The 14651-nt window shown below is 37.6% G+C and overlaps 1 protein-coding gene across 6 annotated transcripts in view; it reads left to right on the top strand.

The window, feature by feature from the left end:
* LOC141399304 (solute carrier family 41 member 1) overlaps positions 1-14651 on the top strand; it is a 141116-nt gene that overhangs the window by 68256 nt on the left and 58209 nt on the right. The window contains exon 1 of one of the 6 annotated variants that reach the window (XM_073977794.1): positions 10893-13889. The exons of the other annotated variants lie outside the window; for them this stretch is intronic. The gene's annotated coding sequence lies outside the window, so the exon portion shown is untranslated. Of the gene's footprint in view, positions 1-10892; positions 13890-14651 lie in introns of those variants that run through there. 6 annotated transcript variants of the gene reach the window in all.

The raw sequence follows: 14651 nt of genomic DNA, 5'->3' as shown, positions 1-14651 counted from the left end.
CGACAAGTTGAGAACTTTAGTGAGATACTCGACTACCGGCCCATCCAGCTGATTCAGCATTACCATAGATATTCCATCAGGGACCAACGCTTTGGATGATTTAGCATTCCTGATGACATTCGCAACATCATCCATTGTAAACTGTGGTGGTTCATCTTCGGCAGGAAAGGATCTGATTCTGATTCTTCGCCCTGTCAATCCTAAGGTGCTCGAAAAAATGTCCATTGAAAAACTTGCGCACCTATTCGGATCAGTCAACGTAACGTCGGCAAACGTAACTGACGTCCTATCTTCCCTCTTTCCAGGGTTGGAAAGTGACTAGACCGTTGCCCACAATTCACTTATTCCGACTTCAATGTTGCAACTCTTCAGATGATTTAAACACGGGTTCCGCTTATGCTCACCGAACGTCCTTTCAGCTACTCACACATCAGAAGGGTTGGGCAGATCTCCGAAGCGGTAATCAAACTAGGTCAATTAGATTTTCCATAATTCATGATTGTGCGGCGTTCAGAGGTGGTGATATTGAGCGGTCTGTTGATAGAGGCAATTTGGGGAGATGGCGAGATGTAAGAGAAACGGCGGGTTGCCAGGTGACGCCATTTGTCTATAGAAGACCTTAAGAAGTTCTTCTGTACAGAGAATACCTTTAAAGATCTTCTGTCCATAGACAACTTTTTAAAAGTTTTTCTGTTGTTCATATAAAGCCTTTCTATCCATAGAAGACCTTAAGATTGTCTTATGCCCATAGAAGGTCTTAAGAATGTCGTACTTATATGTATTCTGCAAATAGAATACTTTGTCATGTCTGCAACTTGATCCAATCATTCATTTTGCAAGGCGGGTATCGTAATCAGTCCTCTATTGCACCAATGCTAAATCTACCCAAATCAAGCATCAAAGTACTGTCCTCAGATATCACAGTCATATATTCTGATCATAAATAGAGAGAGGGGCTCATGTAACAATTATCGTTGCGGATTATTCATCGGCTTAGTTGAAAAGTATCTAGTTATATGATAATGTCAGAGTCACACTTATGGCTCGATTATGTATTCACAAAAATCAAAATTGCATTGTCAATTGCCATACGAGAACCGGAGTGCACACGATCAGTTTTGAATATCACTTTCTATTGATTTTTGACAAACAAACATCCAAAACATTCGCGGATAAAGCAAGGCTGATATTCAATACTTAAGCCACCAATTTCAGTCAGCGATAACTTGTTTTCGATTACTGAACGGATCACATTTTATGTGAACAAAATGAAAACACGAGAAATTTATTGGACACTACCAAGGCTACTTTCCTTCAAGCTATCAAAACATTTGTATATGTTTCCATGCGATTAAATCACAATAACAATGATTTTGACAGACTGGGGGAAATCTAGGGACAATTTCATGATTGTAGTAAATTCTATGCAGTAGTTGTTGTTGTAATACTGACCTGAATAATGTAAATCCTTAATAAAAATTTACGTTACAAAATAATTTGCAGAGGTGCCATGTCAGTATAAAAACGGGAGATGTCATACCCCTTTGGGATAGTTAAATAATGAAACTTGAGGCAACATATCAAATATTTTCAATGACCTTTGTAGTTTTTCGATCCTAATATTTTTACTAACACTTGGTATTAGCTCTCAGACAAATTTCGAATCTTTGAAGGGGTCCTACGAAATCTAAAAGTCATTGAAAGCAGGGTTATAAAAAATTGTTTTTGGAATACTTATTTATTTTATATGAAAGTTCTTGGTAACTTTTCCAGCTTCAGATTTTAACCCACGTTCCGAATAAAGTGGATCAAACTTTTTGTAGGATTTACAGGAATGTTCCATTCTACTAAATTAAAGCAAAAATGTGGGCAAAATTTGCATAGATAGTACCTTTTTTAATTTTATTTGATTCAAACCTATTCAGATGACCCACTAAATTGAGCGTTTTTTGTTAAATTTTTATAATAGCAGTGATATTTTCCGAAAATATGGCATCACCGTTATGATTTTTCATGCTAATGTTGACTAATACCCTAGACAGACGGCGACGTTAATTTGCATTAAGATGTGCATTTAATTTTAACCTGACAGACGACAATTTCTGCATTTACGAAACAGCTGTTTGCTGGTAAACAACTGTTTTGTTGTTGTTTGCAATGCAAATTGTGTCTCAGAGCATGAATATGCTCTCTCTCCTACATGAATATGGGCTCTCTTTTACAGCATTGCCATATTGAAATACCTAAATTCAGTTTAAATTCCCTTTTGATTTTGTGCATTAAGAATGTGCATAACACTGTGCAACATTTTTAAGGTGATCTTGTGCAAACAATTCGAGCTGAGGATTTCTTGAAAGTACAGACCCAAACGACAAGAAACCCTAGTTGGGTTTGGTTTTGTCAGATCCAGCTCGGGTTTTATGGCCCCATCTAAACATGGTTAAATATTGAGTTTTTAAAGAAATTCGGGGCTATATCTCTGAAACCAATGCAAATATTCCTCTGACCTCTTAAGCAAATTTGTAGATAAGGACAAGAATAAAATATTTGGAGAAATAATGAACTCGAAAAACTTCATTTATTGCCTCAAATTTCAAAATATATGCAAAAATTCCACAATTTTTATACATTTCGCACCGTATCTCCAAAGCCGTTAATTTTTCCTGAATATTTTCTTTTAGAAAAATATTCCCCGGAATGTAATACACAACTCTTCAGAACATGTCATTGTTGTAAAATGCCTCTATGCCGTTGTTTTCAGTAAATTTTTCAACGACGATTTAATAACAAGTAAAAAAGTATCAGTCAGACAGAGATATACCCTCAGCCTGTGCAAATTGAAACACTTTTTATACCCTCAGCCTATAGGCTAAAGAGGGTATTTACACTTTGATACGACCACAAATGTGCCTCATCGAAATAATGGTTTTAGACCCCAAGTATGTTTGTACGATATCCGTTTCAGACAATTTTGAGTATACCTAGCAATGTCCGTCCGTCTGTCTGTCTGTCTGTCCGTCTGTCTGTCTGTCTGGCTGGCTGGTGCGCACGATAACTCTCGAACGGATCAATCGATTGGGTTAACATTTTGGGTATCGAAATATTTTGTCCAGATTCGATTTAAGTTCGAAGATGGGCCATATAGGTCCACTCCTTCAGGTACCTCCCCCACAAATGTTCAAAAATTGTCGCAAAACTTGTGCTCACGATAACTCTTGTAGGGAATAACCGATTTGGTCCATACTTTGCACATCGTGTAATTTCTACCAAACTTAGATGAGGTTCCAATATGGACTCAATCGGTCCACTCCTTCGGGTACTCCCCACACAAAATTTCAGAAAAGTTCAGTTTAGGACCTGATCTCGAATCGCTTTGATTTTTGTTTACGCAAGTTGTATTCGCTGTCCTCTATACGACGCTGCAAGTTTCATTAGGGGCAAGTCCATACTTCCTGAGAAATATAGTGGTTGGAGCGCACGATAACTCTCGAACGGATCTGCCGATTCCGTCCAAAATTTGGCTTTCGTAATATTTTGTCCAAACTTAGTTCAAGTTCAAAGAAGGATTATATCGGTTCACTCCTTCCGGTACCTCCCCCACAAAAGTTCGAAAATGTTCGGAAAATTTGTGCGTACGATAACTCTTGAAGGAAGTAACCGATTTGGTCCATACTTTGCACATTATGAAATTTCTACCAGAGTTAGATGAGGTTCCAATATGGACTTAATCGGAAAACTCCTTCGAGTACCTCCCACACAAAATTTCGGAAAGTTCGGTTTAGGACCTGCTCTCGAATCGCCTTGGTTTTTGTTGTAACATCTTGTATTCACTGTCCCCTATACGAAGGTACAAGTTTCCTTAGGGGCAAGTCCATACTTCCTGAAAGTTGAAAAACAAACCCTATGACACCATGTTTATGCGTGGAAGCGCAAGATAATTCTCGAACGGAAATGCCGATTCCGGCCAAAATTTGGCCTTCATAATATTGTTTCCAAACTAAGTTTAAGTTCGTAGATAAGCCATATCGGTCCACTCCTTCAGGTACCTACCCCACAAAAGTTCAAAAATGTTCGGAAAAATTTTTCGTACCGTAACTCTTGAAGGGAGTGGCCGAATTGGTATATACTTTACACATCCTAATATATCTACCAGATATAGATCAGGTTGAAATATAGACTATATTTGCCCACTCCATCCGGTACCTCTCACACAAAATTTCGGATAAGTTCACTTTAAGACCTGATATCGAATCACTTTGAGTTTTGTTGAAGCAACTTGCATTCGCTGCCTCAATTACGATGGTAAAAGTTTTTTAGGGGCAAGTCCATACTTCTTGAGCAAACAGCCCGTACAGTGTAAAAACCCCTATGGCACCATATGTTGTGGCTGGAGATCCACTTCCATAACGGTCAATGTTTATCCATTCCTTTTAGTATCTCCTCAGCAAAACTTTTGATCTTTAATCCTTATCAACATTTTTGTCGGTTCAAACGCCCAAAATTTTTAAAACCACCTAAATACATACGTATTTTGGAAAAAAAAAACAAGTAAGAACAGACTATAGTCGGACGGGGCCGACCATGTGATACCCTATACCACTAAACGCGTCTTCTTGGGATAAAGTTATAAGATGTGCATTAGAAATTTTACCAATTTTCACACAAAAGTTTTGATCAATTTAACCCGCTAAATATTATCCGATCATACCGTTGACTTGCACGCTACTTCTTCATCTCAAACCAAAACTACGTTTAAAATTTCGCGCCGATCGGACTATTATTGCGACCTACAGAGCGGCTACAAAATCGAGCAAAAATTTTGTTTTTGGTCCATTTCATCCCTTTAACATTTCACGATCATCGCCAAAAACTAATCAGTTCTATTCTGGTCCAAACCCGACCTCCATACTAAATTTCGTGACAATCGGTCCATAATTGCGGCCTCTAGCTTGATTACAATTTTTAATGGACGGACAGACGGACGGACGGACGGACGGACACACATCGCTAAATCGCTTTATCTCGTCGAGATATGAAGTTTGGTATACCACATGAGGGGTCTACGACGAATATTTCGCGGCGTTACATGAATTTTTGGGAAAACAAACTTATTATACCCTTTTCCACATTGTGGTATAGGGTATAAATAGTTTCAATATACACAGGCTGAGGGTATATCTCTGTCGGCAAAGCCGACTGATACTTTTTTTACTTGTTTCACAAAAAAAAAACTTATGTATTTAGGGGGTTTCAAAATTTTGGTCGTATGAACCGACAAAAATGTTGATTAGGATTAAAGTTCAAAAATTTTGCGGAAAAGGTACTTAAAGGAATGGACCGAGATAGACCATGGGGGTGCCATAGGGGTTTTTACACCCTTCAGGCTGTTTTCTCAAGTAGTACAGACTTGCCCCTGAAACAACTTTTACCATCGTAATTGAGGCAGCGAATGTAAGTTGCTTCAACAAAAATCAAAGTGGTTCAATAGCAGGTCTTAAAGTGAACTTATCCAAAATTTTGTGTGGGAGGTACGGGATGGAGTGGACAAATATAGTCCATATTCGAACCTGATCTATATCTGGTAGATATTATGAGAATGTGTAAAGTATGGACCAAATCTGTCACTCCCATCAAGAGTTATCGTGGCCGAATTTTTCCGAACATTTTTGAACTTTTGTGGGGTAGGTACCTGAAGGAGTGGACAGATATGGCTTTAGTTTGTTTTTCAACTTTCAGACTATTTTTTCAGGAAGTATGGACTTGCCCCTGAGGAAACTTGTACCTTCGTATAGGGGACAGTGAATACAAGATGTTACAACAAAAACCAAGGCGATTCGAGAGCAGGTCCTAAACTGAACATTTCCGAAATTTTGTGTGGGAGGTACTCGAAGGAGTTTACCGATTGAGTCCATATTGGAACCGCATCTAAGTCTGGTAGAAATTTCATAATGTGCAAAGTATGGACCAAATCGGTTACTCCCATCAAGAGTTATCGTACGCACAATTTTTCCGAACATTTTCGAACTTTTGTGGGGGAGGTACCGGAAGGAGTGGACCGATATAATCCATCTTTGAACTTGAACTAAATTTGGACAAAATATTACGAAAGCCAAATTTTGGACCGAATCGGCAGATCCGTTCGAGAGTTATCCTGCGCTCCAACCACTACACACAGTGTCATAGGGTTTTTTGTAACTTTCAGGCTATTTTCTCAGGAAGTATGGACTTGCCCCTAATGAAACTTACAGCGTCGTATAGAGGACAGACGAATACAACTTGCGTAAACAAAAATCAAAGCGATTCGAGACCAGGTCCTAAACTGAACTTTTCCGAAATTTTTTGTCGGAGGTACCCGAAGGAGTGGGCCGATTGAGTCCCTCATCTAAGTTGGGTAGAAATTACACGATGTGCAAAGTATGGACCAAATCGGTTACTTCCTTCAAGGGTTATCGTACGCACAAATTTTCCGAACATTTTCGAACTTTTGTGGGGGAGGTACCGGAAGGAGTGAACCGATATAATCCTTCTTTGAACTTGAACTAAGTTTGGACAAAATATTACGAAAGCCAAATTTTGGACGGAATCGGCAGATCCGTTCGAGAGTTATCGTGCGCTCCAACCACTATATTTCTCAGGAAGTATGGACTTGCCCCTAATGAAACTTGCAGCGTCGTATAGAGGACAGCGAATACAACTTGCGTAAACAAAAATCAAAGCGATTCGAGATCAGGTACTAAACTGAACTTTTCTGAAATTTTGTGTGGGGAGTACCCGAAGGAGTGGACCGATTGAGTCCATATTGGAACCTCATCTAAGTTTGGTAGAAATTACACGATGTGCAAAGTATGGACCAAATCGGTTATTCCCTACAAGAGTTATCGTGCGCACAAGTTTTGCGACAATTTTTGAACATTTCTGGGGGAGGTACCTGAAGGAGTGGACCTATATGGCCCATCTTCGAACTTAAATCGAATCTGGACAAAATATTTCGATACCCAACATTTGAACCGAATCGATTGATCCGTTCGAGAGTTATCGTGCGCACCAGCCTGCCAGACCGACAGACGGACGGACATTGCTAGATCTACTCAAAATTGTCTGAAACGGATATCGTACAAACATACTTGGGGTCTAAACCCATTATTTCGATGAGGCACATTTTTGGTCGTATCAAAGTGTAAATACCCTCTTTAAAGGCTGAGGGTATAAAAATAATGTCAATAATGTAGTGAAATCCGAAATGCGAGAATAAACTGCTGTGAACTGTGTTTGAAATACGTGTTGTAAAAGATATGATGCAAAATACCACTGAAACAACATGAAGTAAGCATTTTAGAGTTTCAGAATGTTCTAAAGAATTGTTGAGAACTTTATTTGAAGATTTTTGCAAAAGGTTTCAACTACCAATAATTTAGCCGATACTGACCAGAATTTCAGCAATAACCCTGCGTTTACAAATGACAGGACAGTTGACTTCATGTATTGATTGTCAAAATCCCAAAACTTGCCTTTGTGACGTAGGCGTCCAGACAACTGCAAAAACAGTTGTAAAATTATGAATGAAAATCATCGAATTCCTTTTGTTTTCCGTTCACATATTTTGTTTTTGTTCATGTTATTTTGTTTTCAACACATTTCAATTATTATCTCACACATTTTTACAAAAAATGTCAAAATTTTGTTAACCCGGCTGTCTGTGAAGGAATGATGGACAGCTGGTAGCCAAACGACAAATGTATGTATGTGTTAGTAAATCAGAGTTGTATTTGAAGACAAACTGTCTAGTGTAAACGCCTAGTTATGTAAAATTTTCTATATTTTATAGATTTTAATGCCCCAGATGGAGTTTTTCTTATGTGGTTTTTTCAAAAGATAAGTTCTACTAGTTTAGGGCTACAATATTGCTAAAGACAGCAAGGCCAAATTCCTATTCGTTTCTGAGATAAAGGCCTGAGATAAATGCAAGAAAGTCTAGATTTAGCCCGGTTAGGTTTAGGCCATAAAATCCGAACTGGATCTGACAGGACAAAACCCTACTTGCAGTCCCTTATTTTCGGCCCGATGCAATTCCTTCAATGTTCTGTTATTCTTATACATGCGATATAATAAATAAATATTTTGCTTAAATCAAATTATTAATGTAAATTATATTATTATAAGGTGTTTTAACGATTGGACTCCGTAATCTTGCGAATTTTGTCTTTGATCAGTTTAGCAATAAATAATTCAATCTTGCCAATTCCGCCAAAGTAGCAGGGTCATTCTCAATTTGCGGGCAAAGTCCTTGATCTTCCTTGTAATTATAAAAAAAGACACACATCGCCAGCAAACATATCGAATTTCCCGTAAAATTGCATATTTCTGCCCCTATGATCGCCGTGATTGACTGGTAGCCTACTTCTCGCTTCTATTCCAGTTTTAAAAAGTTCTTAAAAACTACAAGCTGTCCTGATTACAAACAATATGATCCAGCTTTTTCATGAGTAGTAGAGTCGTCAAAATGTCCATTTTGTGGTATTATAAAAACAAAAATATTTTTTAAACTTTTATTTTATTTTCATTGAAGTTGTGAAAAGCATCCAAGCGGTGGTGGGAAAATCTCCCTTTATCGCCTCTTTAAAATCTTTTGTTTACCAAAATAATGGAGAAAATTGTAGCACATGTTTATAATTTTCGATATCACTGACCTAGGCCTTAAAAATGTTTTGGGTAAATATACCAATCAAACTTTTGGCTTATCAAAACAAGCCAATATTACTGGAATAGCCAAATATTGACTCATATACCTACATACATAAAAAGTTAGCAATGCTTTGTTTATGCCAGACATATTTTTTTATTTCGCCAATAATAATAAAGTAATTATTGTTTTGTTACTTTTAAGCAGGTCTAACAAATTTCAAAACAATTTCAAAGAATTTCCCAAATGAATGATGAATATTTTATGTTCCTAATAAATGATATACAATCGAAAAGCAAACAGATTTATAATGTGAAAAAAAATGTTCATTGACCTATGTCTAAAATTTATTTGTCTGTCAACTGAGAAGAGATTGTTCGAAAATTAGTACATTCCTTTAGAAGATCTTCCATCGTCTATAAAAGACATTTAGAAGGCATTGCTCCAAAAAATATATGTAAAGGTAAAGTATTTTACCCTTGATTATCTATTTATTGTTCTCAGGGATTCCTTTAAACATGGGGAAAATTTATTTTTTCAATAAAAAATAACTTTTGTTTGCTTGCAGAACGTATCATCAGATATCTCCCTATGCCATTGTTATAACAACTGTTTTATTTAACAAGCGTTTCATAAGCAAAAGGGACTTCCCACATAGAACACTACACCTCAGTGTTTTTCGTTATTATTTTCTTTCTTCTTAAGTTTATATTCTCAACATTACTGGTAATTCCACTGTTCGATAATCTACTAGGTAGGCAATGGGGAGATATGTGAAATATACACCAACACTGGAATTTATCGATTCCACCAAACAAAACACAAAAATCCCAGTAACTTCTTTCATAAATCAGTGAAAAAAATCCCATAAGCCATATAAGTTGAGATATGTGAGGACGTGAGATGTGGGTTTTTGGGTGAGTGTGTTTGTTGCCCCGAAAATTTTATTGGTCTAATAGGTTCACTCAACAGATTGACAGTTATTGTTGACTTGGCAATATATGACCGTTTGCAACTGATTATTTGCCACCTATTATTTGGCAGGCTGACTAGCTGATAGGCCTTTGTTGTTGCTGCTGATTTGTTATTACTGCTGATAAGAGTGTTCAGGTTGAGCATTTAATTTAATCATGTTTAAGAGATTTTGTGACATGTAAACGGACATGTGTTTTATTCCCACACACATTTATTTTGGGGACTTTTCACTTTGTTTGACATAAATTTACCAGGTGATGACTCTGTAGCATTGATATTCGTCTGTTTGTCATTCGTTAGGCTTTCTCTTAAAACTCAAACGATTGTTGATCTTAACAGAAATTGTCGGCTCTGCTCATATGAAACCAGGTTTTTAATTTTCATTCATGTGTTTTTGCTTTTCTGCTTGCTTTATAGCCAAAACAAACGTTATTGTTGACGTTAACGTATCCCAGACATGTGCGCGTTCCATCAGGGATGGAAAGTCGGAATAGGAAATTTTTATAAAATGAATGAATAAAGGCCTGCGTACATAAGCTGCTCTGCATGATTGCCTTGCTTTCCTGCTTCATTTTTGACATAATAAAAATAAAAGAATAAAGAAGGCCGAGGAAATTTCGAACTGGGTTGCCCTTTTCTTTTTTATTCTTTTATCAGAAGTAAGCAAGGTAAGCAGGCAAGGCAGCTTATGTACGCAGGCCTTTATTTCTAATGAGAGGCTTTTTCGACCAAAAAAGTCCCATGGAGATTATTAGGAGACCTTTAGAAGGTCTTCTGTTCATAGAACCTGTGTTTTTGCTGTTCTGCTTTATGGCCAAAACAAACGTTATTGTTGACGTTAACGTATCCCAGACACATGTGCGCGTTCCATCAGGGATGGAAAATCGGAATGGGATATTTTTATAAAATGAATGAATAACTTCTAATGAAAGAGTTTTTCGCTCAAAAAAAGTCCCATGGATATTATTAGGAGATCTTTAGAAGGTCTTTTGTCCATAGAACATGTACATATGCATCCGAACCTACGCTGTAAACTTAATGCGACGAACAAAGAAGTACTTTGAGACTTGCCAGGTTTTAACGGGACGGAGGCAGCTGTGGCTTTAGTCTGATAACCGTTTCTGTAAGGTTCCACCCCGAAATACTCAAGGTCCAGAATACCACAGCCGTCAGCCCAGGGTTCATAATTTCCAAATCGTAGTCTAGTAATGCCCAAAAGTGCGAAAAATGTGTATTGTGTGTAGACCACCAAGCTACCCAGACGATGCTAGATTTATTTGTAGAATACGCTTCCGAAAAATGTTTACTTTCATGGGTATTTGCGAAGGAAGGCGGACGTGTCGCCAAAAATGTTAGATATTCCTCGACTTGACGGCTCAAACCGTCATCCATTGCACGGAAGCAGCTTCGGCCAGCGCCAATTTGGGATTACCTAGGCAACTCTTAGAGAGTGATTGCTCTCCACAAAGCTTCCAGGCCTATCTTGCAGGCACCAATTTGAAGATCCACTTCCCTCTTTGTAGGGGAGGTCTAACCAGAAAAAATCTCCGGTCAGACTTCGTAGTTGAAACTCCCATATTCCATTCAAATCGAGTCTGTACAATGTTAGAGCAGTCTAAAAACTTAAGGCCTGCGTACATAAGCTGACTTGCCTGATTGCCTTGCTTTCCTGCTTCATTTCCGACATAATAAAAATAAAAGAATAAAGAAGGCCGAGCAAATTTCGAACTGGGTTGCCCTTTTCTTTTTTTATTCTTTTATCAGAAGCCAGTAAGGTAAGCAGGCAAGGCAGCTTATGTACTCACCCCTTTACTCACAGCTGAGAGCAAGTTCCGCTCTCGAACTTGCGAACGGCAACCTATTTTTGTTGTTTTATATTGTGTGCCATCGTCAAGAACGTAAAAGATATGTGAGAGTGTGGACAATTGATCGCCGAATTCTCTACTCCCACCTGCGATACCAGGAAAATGACCTCCGGTTGGATCTCGTTACCGAGTTACTTCCAGTTTCGGCCACATGTAGAAGGATTCGGTCCAAAGTAGACCTGTAAAAGGTTATCTGTCCTTAGAAGACCTGTGGAACGTCTTTGTCCATTGAAGACGTTTAGAAGGCCTTCTGTCCACTGAAAACTCTTAGAAGTTTTTCTGTCCATAGAAGACCTTTGGAAGGTCTTCTACACATATATAGGCCTGTAGAGAATCTTCTATCCAGAGAAAACCCCATGGTACAACAAGAAAAGGTAACAGCATACCCAGCTGACTGAACTGGGTTGTAATGTTAGTGTCAAATTCCATTCCATAGGTCTTTTGTTCTTCTTCCCATCGAAGACCCTTGGAGAGTCTCCTGTCCAACGAAGACCTTTGAAGGTCTTCTGTCTATCGAAGACCTTTAGAAGGTTTTCTGTCGATAGGATACCTTTGGACTGTCTTCTGTCCATAGAAGACCCTTACAATGTATTCTGTCCATAGAAATTCCCTAGAAGGTCTACTGTCCATAGGAGAAATGTAGAGGGTCTTCTGGCCATAGAAGAGCTTTAGAAGGTCATCTGTCCATTAAAGATCTTTGATGGTATTCTGCCCATAGAAGAACTATAAAAGGTTTTTAGTCCACAGAAGACCTGTAGGAGGTCATTTGTCCATAGCAGACCTTTAGAAGGTCTTCCGTCCTGTAGAAGGTTTTCTGTCCTTAAAACACCTTTAGAAGGTCTTTTGTCCATAAGGTCTACTGTCTTCTGTCCATAGAAGACCCTTACAATGTATTCTGTCCATGGAAATTCCCTAGAAGGTCTACTGTCCATAGGAAAAATGTAGAGGGTCTTCTGGACATAGAAGAGCTTTAGAAGGTCATCTGTCCATTAAATATCTTTGTTGGTATTCTGCCCATAGAAGAACTATAAAAGGTCTTTAGTCCACAGAAGACCTGTAGAAGGTCCATAGCAGACCTTTAGAAGGTATTCCGTCCTTAAAGTCTTCTGTCCTGTAGAAGGTTTTCTGTCCTTAAAACACCTTTAGAAGGTCTTTTGTCCATAAGGTCTACTGTCTTCTGTCCATAGAAGACCTTTAGAATGTCTTCTGTCCAGAAATAATCTTTAGAAGGTATTTTGTTCTCAGAAGGTCTTCTGTCCATAGGAAACCCTTAAAATGCCTTCTGTCCATTGTATTGCTTTATCGCATGACAACAATACACCGCGTTTCCCATCCCTGACATATGAACAAGTGCATGCATGCATGAACTTTGCAAATTAAGCCTCCTCTCTGTTTGTTTTCATTCGTTTCATTAAAGCTCTCCGGTGTTGTTATGGTCATTGAGTATCGTTGACGTTAACGTAACGTTGACGTCTCTGCCATTATCTCTTTATTTATGTTGAGGGTTTTTAAGAGTGCACTTGGCTTTGCTGTTGAAAGTAACGTCAACGTCGGCGCTGACTTCGCTTTTAACGCTTATAGCCCCCTTAGTTCTTGGTGTGTTTTTATTTTCATTTATTATGTGGCGATGGGGGCTTCGTTATATTCTCGTTTTATTTTATTTGTTTTAATCTTGTCCGAATGATCGTGTGGCGCAAATGAAGTCTTATCTTCTTTCTTTCGTAAAATACACTCTCGGCTGATGATGAGTGGCTGGCTGGTTGTTGGCTGACTGACTCGACTTGACTGGCTATCTCGAACTGGCCAAGTTTGATATATGGATTATGATACGCCGTCGTCCGTTGTTCGATTGATTTTCAGTTGTTCAGTGGGAGAGTTACGTTATATTACCAGGTGTCGATAGTCTTCGTCCATTCAGTACGCGGCATGTTGATGTAAAGTGAAGACGACGGGTCGGCCTACAAAAAATCAAAAATAAATGAAAAAATTCGTTGAAAACGAAAATAAAGAAATAAAATCGAAAAGAGAATAAAATGCGCGGGATTTTGTTCTTTGAGAATTTTGGAAAAAAAGAAACAAAAATACTAAATAAAATTAAAAAATAATATTTTATGAAAAATATTTTTATACGAAAAAAATTGATATAAACCCCAAAATTTTGTGTTGAAAAAAATAGTGGATCCCAACTTCACAAATTATTTATAGTAAATAAATAAATTAATACCAAAGCCCAAGTGAATTTAGTTTTGAAAAGAAGGAACAAAATTGTGTTAAGCCAGCAAAACATAACCTCCAGCCGCCGCTGCTCAAGAAAAAAAGCAAACAAATAAACAACAACAAGAATTACTCCACATAATAATAATTCACATGTAAGCCGAAAAAGCCCTTGAATCGAAAACCAACCTTACTTGAAAAAAAGAGAATGCAATTAAATCTTTGTAGCAAAAGAAGTAACAGAAAATATTGTTTTGTTTTAAGTTTTTTTTTTTTTTTTGTTTTTGATGCATTGTGTCACAGCTGACACCTTTTTTCGAGAAAACCAATGACATAGTAGAGCTCAGCAAATTTATCTGCATATTAAGGTACCAAAAACATAAAATAATGGATGGTGAATGATAAACTGAAATAAGCCCTGTTTCGGTTATGGCTTTTTGATTTCTTGGCAACAAAAACAATCAACGAATCCAACATTAATTTATGCGTTCTTTAATAAAAATTGATTGTTCATGGTTTATGTTAAGACATTCTTGATTTATTAGCCAAGTAGTCGGTCAGACAGACTGACTGCCAACCAGTCATGCCGTCAGTCCATCAGCCAATCCAACCAGCAATTCATTGTGAATAGTGTAAAAAAATAATTATGAAGGTATAATGTACCACAACAAATGCCAAAAAAGTATATATTCAAAATAAAATTAAAAAAAAAAACAAGTTAATAACAAAAGAAAAGAAGTAAGAAAAAACGCACAAATGTTGCTGGGGTGGTACAAATGCTAGGTAGCCAGGGTTGAATTGTTATTCACCAAGACCGACAGACAGACAATTGAAACATTTTAACCAACAAAAATCATAATAACAAATAATTATGTGTGAAAATTGAAATTCAATGGAAAAAAAAGTTCAAACACCCA

Source organism: Musca autumnalis, unplaced genomic scaffold, assembly GCF_047663935.1.
Source record: "Musca autumnalis isolate F117 unplaced genomic scaffold, ASM4766393v1 scaffold_3, whole genome shotgun sequence".
Taxonomy (NCBI): Eukaryota; Metazoa; Arthropoda; class Insecta; order Diptera; family Muscidae; genus Musca; species Musca autumnalis.
This window is presented reverse-complemented; position numbering and strand designations above follow the sequence as displayed.